Raw genomic sequence first — 12,782 nt, 5'->3', positions numbered from 1 at the left:
ACACTCCAAGGGTGTCCAGCTGCTCAGGACCCCCTCTGCCTGTGACCCCATCCACTCCAGCTGGTCAGGGCGAGGAGGGTGCATCTGTCCCTGAGCAGGAGGCCCTCATCAGGCCGGGGCCCTCCATGTCTCGGGCCACCAGACGACGTCTGCCAAGGTCATCACAGACAACAGGGCGTTGCAGTCAGCAGGCTGCCTCCATCTTCATTGTGGATGTCGGGGCTGCACGAAGATGTGGTGGTAGAGTTAGGAAAATTAAGAAATATTAACATTACTTCACAGGTGCTGCTCATAGGAACATAGAAACATAGGAGCAGGAGTAGGCCATTCGGCCCTTCAAGCCTGCTCCTCCATTCATCATGATCATGGCTGATCATCCAACTCAATAGCCTGCTCCCGCTTTCTCCCCATACCCTTTGATCCCTTTCGCCCCAAGAGCTTTATCTAACTCCTTCTTGAAAGCATACAATGTTTTTGCCTCAACTACTTTCTGTGGAAGCGAATTGCACAGGCTCATCACTCTCTGGGTGAAGAAATTTCTCCCCATCTCAGTCCTAAATGGTCTGCCCGTATCCTCAGACTGTGGTCTCTGGTTCTGGACTCCCCCATCATTGGGAACATCCTTCCTGCATCCACCCTGTCTAGTCTTGTTAGAATTTTATAGGTTTATATGAGATCTCCCCTCATTCTTCTGAACTCCAGCGAATATAATCCTAAACGACTCAATCTCTCCTCATATGTCAGTCCCGCCATCCCAGGAATCAGTCTGGTAAACCTTCGCTGCACTCCCTCTACAGCAAGTACATCCTTCCTCAGATAAGGAGACCAAAACTGCACACAATATTCCAGGTGTGGTCTCACCAAGGTCCTGTATAATTGCAGCAAGACATCCCTGTTCCTGTACTCGAATCCTCTGGCTATGAAGGCCAACATAGCATTTGCCTCCTTTACCGCCTGCTGCACCTGCATGCTTACCTTCAGCGACTGGTGTACAAGGACACCCAGGTCTCGTTGCACATTCCCCTCTCTCAATTTATCACCATTCAGATAATAATCTGCCTTCCTGTTTTTGCTACCAAAGTGGATAACCTCACATTTATCCACATTATACTGCATCTGCCATGCATTTTCCCACTCACTCAGCTTGTCCAAATCACACTGAAGCACCTCTGCATCCTCCTCACAGCTCACCCTCACACCCAGCTTTGTGTCATCTGCAAACTTGGAGATATTACATTTAGTTCGCTCATCTAAATCATTAATATATATTGTGAATAACTGGGGTCCCAGCACCGATCCCTGCGGTACCCAACTAGTCACTGCCTGCCATTCGGAAAAAGACCCATTTATTCCTACTCTTTGTTTCCTGTCTGCCAACCAGTTTTCTATCCATCTCAGTACTCTACCCCCAATCCCATGCGCTTTAATTTTACACGCCAATCTCTTATGTGGGACTTTGTCGAAAGCCTTCTGAAAGTCCAAATAAACCACATCCACTGGCTCCCCCTCATCAATTCTGCTAGTTGCATTCTTGAAAAATTCCAGTAGATTTGTCAAGCATGATTTCCCTTTCATAAATCCATGCTGACTCTGTCCGATTCTGCCACTGTTTTCCAAGTGCTCAGCTATTAAATCTTTTATAATGGACTCTAGAATTTTCCCCACTACCGATGTCAGGCTGACTGGTCTATAATTCCCTGTTTTCTCTCTACCTCCCTTTTTAAATAGTGGGATTACATTAGCTACCCTCCAGTTGGTAGGAACTGTTCCAGAGTCTATAGAATCTCAGAAGATGACCACCAATGCATCCACTATTTCTAGGGCCACTTCCTTAAATGCTCTGGGATGTAGATTATCAGGCCCTGGGGATTTATCGGCTTTCAATCCCATCAATTTCCCCAACACCATTTCCCTACTAATGCTGATTTCTTTCAGTTCCTCCCTCTCACTAAGCCCTGTGTTCCCCAACATTTCTGGTATGTTATTTGTGTCCTCCTTTGTGAAGACAGAACCAAAGTCTGTATTTAGTTGGTCAGCCATTTCTTTGTTTCTCATTATAAATTCCCCTGTTTCTGACTGTAAGGGACCTACATTTGTCTTCACCAATCTTTTTCTCTTCACATACCTATAGAAACTTTTACAGTCAGTTTTTATGTTCCCTGCAAGCTTACCCTCATACTCTATTTTCCCCTTCCTAATCAATCCCTTGGTCCTCCTTTGCTGAATTCTAAACTGCTCCCAAGCCTGTAGTTTTTTCTGGCCAATTTGTATGCCTCTTCCTTGCGTCTAATACTATCTCTAATTTCCCTTGTAAGCCATGGTTTGGCCACCTTTCCTGTTTTACTTTTGCGCCAGACAGGAATAAACAATTGTTGCAATTCACCCATGCGCTCTTTAAATGTTTGCAATTGCTTATCCACTGTCATCCCTTTAAGTAACATTTCCCAATCCATCATAGCCAACTCGTGCCTCATACCATCGTAGTTTCCTTTATTAAGATTCAGGACCAATCACTGTATAAATCGTGCACTTTTGTAAATGCATTTGATGTCACTGAGAATGGTTTGGTCGTTTGAAGGTATCGTGGATATATGTGCCTTTCTATAGTGAAGGTTAGCCATTCTCCCAGTCAGTGACTGCCTCCCTTTGTGAGCCTCACATTCATGTAATGTTAACCCAGTCACAATAGTCACTGGACCATTGTGTGATGTCAGGGACATGTGTCAAAATCTTTATCGGAAGTGAGTGCTGAATGAAGTTGTAACCCTTATTACCTGCAAGACAACATGGCGAGAGGGCCCTCCGCAGCCTGGAAGGATAGTTGTGATGCAGTTGTGTCTCCTCAGTGGTATTGCCAAAGCACAAGACCTTGTGAGATGATGATACCTCCAGCCTTGCACTCATACCGCTGTCATTCTCATTAAGGTGGCCACGGCTGCATCAAACTCTTTGAGGCTTTGTTTGCACTGTGGTGGAGACTTTCACTTCCCAAAGCGCACGCATACAGGGTTCATCACTGACCTTTCCAGAGGTCAGGGTCTGGTGAATCATGAGGGCTGAAGGTTCCATTGCTAATGTGGAATTTTCTGTCACATTCCCTTCGCCTGCATCTTAATCCTCCTGGAAACTTGTGGCTAACAACGTAGCGCATAGCTCCACACAATCCATAATCAAGGAGACCATTGTCATCCTGAAGATACGTTCCCAATGTTTGGGCTGCTCAGAAGAGGCTCTGCAGTACTCACCTGAGAAGTCACGTGCATGTCTTCCATGTTGTGCCTCTTTGATGGCAGCCTCATGTGGAAGCTGACCCCCATCTCCTTCATCTGGCTCCTGTACTCCCTGCTCACTATCATCCGAGGAGCCCTCAGCCTCCTCCATGTCTCCCTCTGGTAAGGGATCCCCCCCTTTGAAGTGTAAGGTTGTGAAGGGAGCAACAGACCATGACTATGTGGGAGACCCTCTGTGGAGAGCACTTCAGAGTCCCTTCTGAGCAGCCCAAATATCGGAAGTGCATCTTCAGGTGCCAATGGTCTGCTCGATTATGGGTCGTATGGAACTTTGCACTTTGTTGTATCTTTCTTCCAAGGCTCTCTGAAGACGACCCATGATCCATCGTTTGAGCTGGTACCCCTTATCCACAAGCAGCCATCCCTGTAATCGCTGGGGCCTTTTGCATATGTGAGGCAGCTGGGAGTGACTCTGGGTATATGAGTCATGGCAACTCCCAGGGCATCTGGCACAGATGTGCATTATGTGCTTCTGATGATCACACACCAGTTGAACATTGATGGAGTGGAACCCTTTTCGGTTGTTGAACATCAGGGGCTGCTGCATGGAGCCTTCAAAGCCACATGTGTGCATCCGATCGCACCCTGCGCTCTAGGGAAACCTGAGATAGCTGCAGAACCATTAAATCTATCAGTTTGGCTATCTCCATCAATTGTGAATCTCACATAATGATGAGCCTCACTGTAGAGGGTATCTGTCATGTCCTTGATGCAGTTATGTGTGGCAGCCTGTGAGGTGCTGCACAGGTCCCCTGTAGATCTCTGGACTGATCCACAGGCAAAGAAATTGAGCGCAGCAGTGACCTTCAGGGGCACTGGCACAGAATGTCCTCCCAGTCCAAAGGGCGTTAGATTCTCCCACAGAATGTGGCAGATATGATCCACCAGATCTCTGGACAAGTGCAGACATGCACGGCATTGTCTCTCGCTCATCTGCAGGTAGGAGAGTCTTCTTTGGTAGATACTTGGGTGTGCAAGTCTCCTCCGTGGTACAGGCCTAACCTCCGCGCCCTCTGGTTGTTGCTGGGGCTCCCCTGGACCCTGAACTTCAGGCGGGGCCTCCTCTATAAGCTGTGTTTGATGGTGTTGGGTCCTTCTTCTCATCCTCCATTCCATGAGCACCATCAAGAAGGCAGCATTGAATCCAGGGTCCATTCTTGCTTCCTCCTCCTCTCTGTGGAATGATAGATATAAGAGGGTAATGAACCACGGGGAAAGATAGTAAAGCTCCCAGTCACAAACAACAAGCCACTGTCATGGCATTGAGCTGCGTCTGAGCTACTAAGCATTGCCACCGATGCTACCTTGCAGCTGAGGTGCAAACTCACAGAGTGGGCTGACCAGGGTGCCAACGCTGACATTTAACATCTCAATCTCACAGAGCTTTGGAAAAGGTTTGGACGCCTCCGTCCACCATTGCTTCCACCCCTCCACTCCCCCAACAGCCCCTTTGCCCATTGTCCCCTGTGTCTCCACCCTTGCCTCTTCCCCACTCCCCCAACCCCCCCAACCCCACCGGCCGCAATGCTGGTCTCTGTCTGGGTTGCTGCTCTAACCTGAGCCCCCCGCGTAACACGCTCCTGGAAGGAGGAAGTGAGGGGTGGAAACCTTACACCCCCACTACTGTGGTCCCTCATTGGCTTTGGTGAGAGCGGCGCTGTTGCCGGTAGGTTTTGGATGTTGCACTCACCTCGAAGCCAGGAGCAGAGTGAAGAACCACCAGATGCACACCACTTGCATCCAAATGTGATTCAGACCGGTCTAATTTCCCACTGACGCCACTGTGGTGTCAGATTGGGAGGGAGCACGTGATTCTGGTGAGTGCCGTTTTTAATCAGCGTCTGTGTGGTGGTAATGTATGCGAATAGGATTGCCGGATCAGCGGGAAACCCAACCTGCCATCAGCCCGCCGTGAAAGTGGTGCGCGGGAAATTCCAAACTGCTTTCCTGCCGGCGGGTTTCTGAACTGTAGCTTCTCCGTTGAGGAACCCTCACTGGGCCCTGTTCTTCTGGACTTTGGCCATCACATGAACTGATATCCACATCTGTGGTGCTTTTTCTTTTAAATTATTCATTGTCATAAAAACTCCTCTTCCCTCTCTTCTTACGGCGTGCTGTGTGTATGCATGAAATTGCAACCAGTCCCCGGGTTTGAATGTGTGAGTAAATTTTGCTCCTGATTTGACAATAAAGAGAGTTTGCTGCAAAAAGAAATTTAAAAATTGGCCTCACAAAACAGGGGGTTCGGAGAAACACACCACACCCTATTTCAAAAATTAAAACACAACTGCATACCAGCTCTTCAGAATTCTGAAGAAGAGTCATAAAGACGCAAAACATTAACTCTGTTTCTCCCTCCACAGATACTGCCAGACCTGCTGAGTTTTTCCAGCATTTTTTGTTTTTATTTCATTTACTTACTCTTCTTTTCTGTGTCTTTTTTTCTGTCCCTCTCCCTGAATTCAATCTTTTTTCCCCTCTCTTTATTATCTCTGACATTGAGGTGAGCAGAGATACATTTTTGCTAGTGTTTGTTAGTCTGTAAAGAATAGATCTCAAAAACTAATGGGTGGATTTCAATGAAACTTAATACACCGACAGGGTTTGACCCAAGGAAGAACTGATTAATTTTCGCCAACAATGTGGATCCAGACCTGGATCCTGCAATTTTTTTTAAAGGACCCGTTGATATTGGGAGATGGGGTGAATTGACTTTGTTTTGGAATGTTGCAGGTTGTTTGATTTAGAATGTGGTGGATCGTCTCAGCAGCTTGAGGGCTGAATTTGTCACAGCCCTCAAAATGTGAGCAGAATTTTCAAAGCAGATTTTGGATATGGGTGGGCCTGAAGCCTCCTCAGTGAGATGGAAGCTCTTAATTTAAAAAAAAAAAATCTTTTCTTTGGGCTTTGTAGTTACAGAACATCAACCAGGCAGGGAAATGCCTCAAGGAAGAAGAGTGAAATTGTAATTGAGTTAACACAGCATGGCGGAAGTATGTGCTCTACTGAAACCCCTTTTCACTTGTTCCTTTTTCTGCATTTGACTCTATTTCACCTGATCTCATTTTCCATGGTTCCTGTTGTTCCTTTATTCATAAATTTGATTGATTAAGGGGGTAGATTGTTGTTCCTGTCATTCGTCAAAGTCCCAGATGCCCCATTGTTCTCACTGCGCCATTACCTCCTCAACTTCCAGCAATTATGCAGGGCCCAAAGACTTTTTGAGTTAAAGTGTGTGGAAAAAAGTATGGCCCATTGTGTGCTGAATATTTACAGTATGTGAATTTCCATATTGAAACGATTTATTCGCAAACTCAAGGCCTTTTGACAATGCGGTTCAGGAGCTTTGTGTTGTCCGTCTGCTTTGCTGAAAGAGTTTGCCAAGGGAGCGGTTCACACAAGAGCCAACAAAGCTATCAAGAACGTAAAGCACTTTCACACAACTGTCAGAGCCAGTGATGGAGTGGCCAGGGGCAAAGAATAGTCTGTAGTTAAATTAAAGAAAAGTAAACAAAAAACGTTTGTCCGTAAAATATATACCGGCTCACTTGGTTTTGAGTGGGTGACATTTGCTTTCTCAGCCTTTGAGTCTCACTGTCTTCATTGATCAACATTCCCAAAGCACTTTAGAGCAAATCGCTGTTGTAATGCAGGTAAACATGGCAGCCAATTTGCGCACGGCAAGATCCTGAAAGCAGCACTCAGGTAACTGATCAAGGTAACCCGGTTTCATGGTTGAGGGATAAATATTGGCCAGGATGCCTGGGCTGTTCTTCGAAATGTATCATGGGCTCTTTAACATCCACCTGAGAAGGAAGGCAGGGCCTCTGTTTACCATCTCATCCCCTGAGAGTGGAGAACATCCCTGAGCCAAGGGCACAGACTCCCTGTGCTGAGAGGTCATCCTCCCTTAGGCTGGGTGGAGATGTAAAGTGTCAACAGATAGAGGCAGATATGGGCTGCACCAGTGGGAGTCCAAGCTAAGCTAGTGGGCTAGGAGCAGCTGAAGAGTTTTTTTTCTTGGGTTTTGTAGATCGGTTTAAGGGGCTGAGAGAACTGTGGCTGAAGTGGACTTGCAATGGACTTCTGGGCTGGAAAATGGGGGGAAAATGCTTGGAGTCATTTAAGAAAGTTGATGAGCGTGATGTGGAAAAGGTAGAATTTTTCCAGGATGAAGGAACGAAGACGGGCCTTAGCCAAAAGGCTTCAACCCCAAGTATTGCTCAGAATATGGGTCAGATCCAGACTCCACCAAGTTTCTGATCATTTGGATCTGAAGTTGACAATTGTGATTAAATGTATAAAAGCAAAATACTGCGATGCTGGAAATCTGAAACAAAAACAGAAAATGCTGGAAAAACTCAGCAGGTCTAACAGCATCTGTGGAGCAAAAAACACAGTTAACGTTTTGAGTCCGATATGGACTTGAAACAAAGAACAAAGAACAAAGAAAAGTACAGCACAGGAACAGGCCCTTCGGCCCTCCAAGCCTGCGCCGATCATATTGCCTGTCAAACTAAAACATTTTGCACTTCCGGGGTCCGTATCCCTCTATTCCCATCCTATTCATGTATTTGTCAAACTGCCTCTTAAACACCACTATCGTACCTGCTTCCACCACCTCCTCTGGCAGCGAATTCCAGACACTCACTACCCTCTGTGTAAAAAACTTGCCCCGTACATCACCTTTATAGTTTTCCCCTCTCACCTTAAATCTATGTCCCCTAGTAATTGACTCTTCCACCCTGGGAAAAAGCTTCTGACTATCTACTCTGTCCATGCCACTCATAATTTTGTAAACTTTTTTCAAGTCGGCCCTCAATCTCCGTCGCTCTAGTGAGAACAATCCGAGTTTCTCCAACCTCTCCTCATAGCTAATAACCTCCAGACCAGGCAGCATCCTGGTAAACCTCCTCTGCACCCTCTCCAACGCCTCTATATCCTTCTGGTAATGTGGCGACCAGAATTGCATGTAATATTCCAAGTGTGGCCTAACCAAGGTTCTATACAGCTGCAGCATGACTTCCCAGCTTTTATACTCAATACCCCTGCCGATGGAGGCAAGCATGCCATATGCCTTCCTGACTACCTTATCCACATGCGTTGCCACTTTCAGTGACCTGTGGACCTGTACACCCAGATCCCTCTGCCCGTCGATGCACTTAAGGGTTCTGCCATTTACTGTATAATTCCTGCCTGTATTAGACCTTCCAAAATGCATTACCTCGCATTTGTCCAGATTAAACTCCATCTGCCATTTCTCTGCCCAAGTCTCCAACCGATCTATATCCCGTTGTATCCTTTGACAATCCTCTTCACTATCTGTAACTGCTCCAACCTTAGTGTCGTCTGCAAACTTACTAATTAGCCCAGTTACATTTTCCTTCAAACCATTTACGTATACTACAAACAGCAAAGGTCCCAGCACTGATCCCTGCGGAACTCCACTAGTCACAGCTCTTCATTCAGAAAAGCACCCTTCCACTGCTACCCTCTGTCTTCTATGACCAAGCCAATTCTGTATCTATCTTGTCAGCTCACCTCTGATCCTGTGCGACTTTACCTTCTGTACCAGTCTGCCATGAGGGACCTTGTCAAAGGCCTTACTGAAATCCATGTAGATAACATCCACTGCCCTTCCTTCGTCGATCATCTTTGTCACTTCCTCGAAAAACTCGATCAAGTTAGTGAGACACGACCTCCCCTTCACAAAACCATGCTGCCTCTCACTAATACGCCCATTTGCTTCCAAATGGTAGTAAATCCTGTCATGAAGAATCTTCTCCAATAATTTCCCTACCACTGATGTAAGGTTCACCGGCCTGTAATTTCCTGGATTATCCCTGCTACCCTTCTTAAACAATGGAACAACATTGGCCATTCTCCAGTCCTCTGGGACCTCACCCATAGCCAGTGAGGATACAAAGATTTCTGTCAAGGCCCCAGCAATCTCCTCCCTTGCCTCCCTCAGTACTCTGGGGTAGATCCCATCTGGTCCTGGGGACTTATCCACCTTAATATTCTTCAAGAGGCCTAACACCTCCTCTTTTTTGATCTCAACATGATCCAGGCGATCTGCACACTCTTCCCTAGACAAATCGACTGCTAAGTCCTTCTCTTTGGTGAATACTGATGAGAAGTACTCATTTAGTATCTCTCCCATTTCTTCTGGCTCCACACACAGATTCCCACCTCTGTCCCTGAGTGGGCCTACCCTTTCCCTGGCTACCCTCTTGCTTTTTACATATGTATAAAAGGCCTTTGGATTTTCCTTAATCCTGGTTGCCAATGACTTTTCATGACCCTTTTAGCCCTCCTGACTCCTTTCTTAAGCTTCTTCCTACTTTCTTTATATTCTCCATGGGCTTCATCTGTTCCCAGCCTTCTAGCCCTTACGAATGCTTCCCTTTTTTTTTGACTAATCTCACAATATCCTTCGTTATCCAAGGTTCCTGAAACTTGCCATACTTATCCTTCATCCTAGCAGGAACATGCCGGTCCTGAATTCTTATCAACTGACGTTTGAAAGCCCCCCACATGTCAGTTGTTGATTTGCCCTCAAACATCCGCCTCCAGTCTAGATTCCTCAGTTCCTGCCTAATATTGTTATAATTAGCCTTCCCCCAATTAAGCACCTTAACCTGAAGACTCCTGTTATCCTTATCCACCAGTACCTTGAAACTTACTGAATTATGGTCACTTTTCCCGAAATGCTCCCCTACTGAAACTTCGACCACCTGGCCGGGTTCATTCCCTAATACCAGGTCCAGTATTGCCCCTTCCCTAGTTGGACTATCTACATATTGTCTCAGGAAGCTCTCCTGGATGCACCTTACAAATTCTGCACCATCCAAACTCCTAGCACTAAGTGATTCCCAGTCAATATAGGGAAAGTTAAAATCACCCACCACAACAACCCTATTGCTTTTACATCTTTCCAAAATCTGCCTACATAACTGTTACTCAATCTCCCGCCGGCAATTGGGAGGCCTATAGTAAACCCCCAACATTGTGACTGCACCCTTCCTATTCCGGAGCTCTACCCATATTGCCTCGCTGCATGAGCCCACCGAGGTGTCCTCCTGTCATACAGCTGTGATATTCTCCCTAACCAGCAGTGCAACTCCCCCACCTCTTCTACATCCCTCTCTATCCTGCCTGAAACATCTAAATCCTGGAACGTTTATCTGCCAATCCTGTCCATCCTTCAACCAAGTCTCTGTAATAGCAATAACATCATAGTCCCAAGTACTAATCGAAGCTCTAAGCTCATCTGCCTCGTTAACTCTGTTTTCCTCTCCATAGATGCTGTTGGGCCTGCTGAGTTTTTCCAGCATTTTCTGTGATTAAATGTATTCCTGGAGGTTTCATCACGTAACCTGCCCCCATACTCCAGCCATTAGTCGGCCGACACATCCATCCTTGTGACGTACGGCCTTCCTACGCCAATTGGAAAGCAAAAAGGCTCATTACCCAATTGGATGATGCTTGACTGTCAGCCTTTTTTATTCCCATTAACAATATTTTGATATCTGGTAAAGAGCAATGTTCAAAGGAAGTGGCAATAAGAATCAATTTTTTTTAATGTCCCGATGATTTTTCTCCAGGGTTGCGCAAGGCAGTGTCCTGGAGATTGATCTTCAATTCCTGGAGACTCCAGGACAATTCTGGAGGGTTGGCAACCCTACTATATCTTTAAACTCCAGCTGAACTGGAACCCAGCTAGACCTTCTGATATATCTCAAGGAGTTATGTCAGGGAGTTCCAAGCCCCACTGGGAAATTCCTCCCTTTACAACTCTGGAAGGCCTCAGCAGGGCTGCTGAGGAGGCCCTGAGAACATTGCAATGCTTCAAACCTTCACTAGGGTAAGGGTCCCAGGGTGAGAGGATCCACCACTTTCTCTAATGGCCACAGCTCCAGTGGAAATTGTTTGAAATGCTTTCATTATCCATTTGGGTGTGGTGGGGTGGGGTGGGGTAGGGGGGTTCTGAAGGATTCTGCTGTCTTTGAAGGCTGGGTTTGTATTGGGTTAGGGTGGTTGCTGCTGATGAGCCCGGGCAGCAGCCAATGATACGTCCTAGCCATAGAAACAATTCTGCCAGCACCCTCTCCCCCCAGCAATTTAGGGTGGGTTCTGATTAGGCAGAGTCAACATGGATTTATGAAAGGGAAGTCAGGTTCAACAAAACCTACTGGAGTTTTCTGAGGATGTTACTAGCAGAATAGATAAGGGGGAACAAGTGGATGTGGTGTATCTGGATTTTTAGAAGGTGCCCGATAGGTCCCACACAGGAGGTTAGTAAACAAAATTAGAACGCATGGGTTTGGGGAGAACATTCTAGTATGGATTGAGGGTTGGTATATGGACGGAAAACAGAGAGTAGGAATAAATGGGTTATTCTCAGCTTTATAGGCTGAGTGGGGTACTGCAAGGATCAGCACTTGGGGCTGTAGCTATTCACAATCTATATCAATGATTTGGATGTGGAGACCAAATGTGACATTTCCAAGTTTGCAGATGACACAAAACTAGGTGGGACTGTGAGTTGTGAGAAGGATGCAAAAAGGCTTCAAGGGGTTTTGGACAGGCTTAGTGAGTGGGCAAGAGCATGGCAGGAGGAATATAATGTGGAAAAATGTGATGTTATCCACTTTGGTAGGAAAGACAGAAATGCAGAGTATTTCTTAATGGTGAGAGATTGGGAAGTGTTGATGTCTAAAGGGACCTGGGTGTCCTTGTTCATAAGTCACTGAAAGCCAACCTGCAGGTGGAGCCAACAATTAGGAAGGCAAGTGATATGTTGGCCTTTATTGCAAGAGCATTTGAGTACATGAGTAAAGAGGTGTTGTTGCAATTGTATAGAACCTTTGTGAGACCGCGCCTAGAGTATTGTGTACAGTTTTGGTCCCCATACCTTATAAATTGAGTTATGACCATTTAGGGAGGGGTAAAAATGACTCCCCTGTTCTGCCTCTCCAGGTCTGACCATAGCAGGGTCTATTTTTGTGAATCTAGAGAGGGTGTACTTTTCCAGTACTGCAGGATTCCCATTATTTACACTTTCAGATTGCAAAGAATTAGCCAGACAGGTTTTCTGAGTTTAAACATCGAACAAGATAAGTTTATTGACATTACTTCCCAAATTAAAAAATAACTAGGTAAATTGTAACCACCAATCATGCATCACACTCACCCCCTGGCCTGACACACACTAGTACAGATGGTAGAGTAAGAGGGTAGGCTTAATGATTTTTCATAGTTCATAAAGAAGATAAAACAAAGAGGTATATGGTTAGCTGTCCCTTGGCTGGCCTCAACGTGGTGATTCCATGTCATGGCCATTTTGTTCAGTTGCCTTCCTGGGTGCAGTTGTGTGGAGCAGATTTCCATGTTTTATTCCCAAAAGATCTCGGTTTGATGTAAATTTCTCTCCTCAGGGTGGTTACTTTGCAAATCTGGGTACAACACTTTTGAAAGAGAGAGAGAGAG

Source organism: Cetorhinus maximus, chromosome 27 (assembly GCF_964194155.1).
Source record: "Cetorhinus maximus chromosome 27, sCetMax3.hap1.1, whole genome shotgun sequence".
Classification (NCBI taxonomy): domain Eukaryota; kingdom Metazoa; phylum Chordata; class Chondrichthyes; order Lamniformes; family Cetorhinidae; genus Cetorhinus; species Cetorhinus maximus.
The sequence above is the reverse complement of the archived record's forward strand: the minus strand, read 5'-3'. Positions refer to the sequence as shown.